The sequence below is a fragment of the Arachis duranensis genome, chromosome 4 (assembly GCF_000817695.3).
Source record: "Arachis duranensis cultivar V14167 chromosome 4, aradu.V14167.gnm2.J7QH, whole genome shotgun sequence".
NCBI lineage: Eukaryota > Viridiplantae > Streptophyta > Magnoliopsida > Fabales > Fabaceae > Arachis > Arachis duranensis.
Genome location: NC_029775.3, coordinates 81,606,150 through 81,606,387, shown reverse-complemented (window position 1 = coordinate 81,606,387; position 238 = coordinate 81,606,150).

Here is a 238-nt window from a genome sequence, read left to right as displayed (position 1 = left end):
AGATGCTGCACACCTGGCGTTAAACGCCCAGAATGGTGCCCATTCTGGCGTTTAACGCCCAAAATGGTACCATTCCTGGCGTTAAACGCCCAGAATGGCACCCATTCTGGCGTTTAACGCCCAAAATGCCCCTTACTGGCGTTTTTTCGCCAGTAATCTCTTTTTCTCTGCTTTTTGAGCTGAATCCTTCTGTAACTCTGTGAATTCCTTCATTTTTGATACTTGCCTCTGTAAGAAC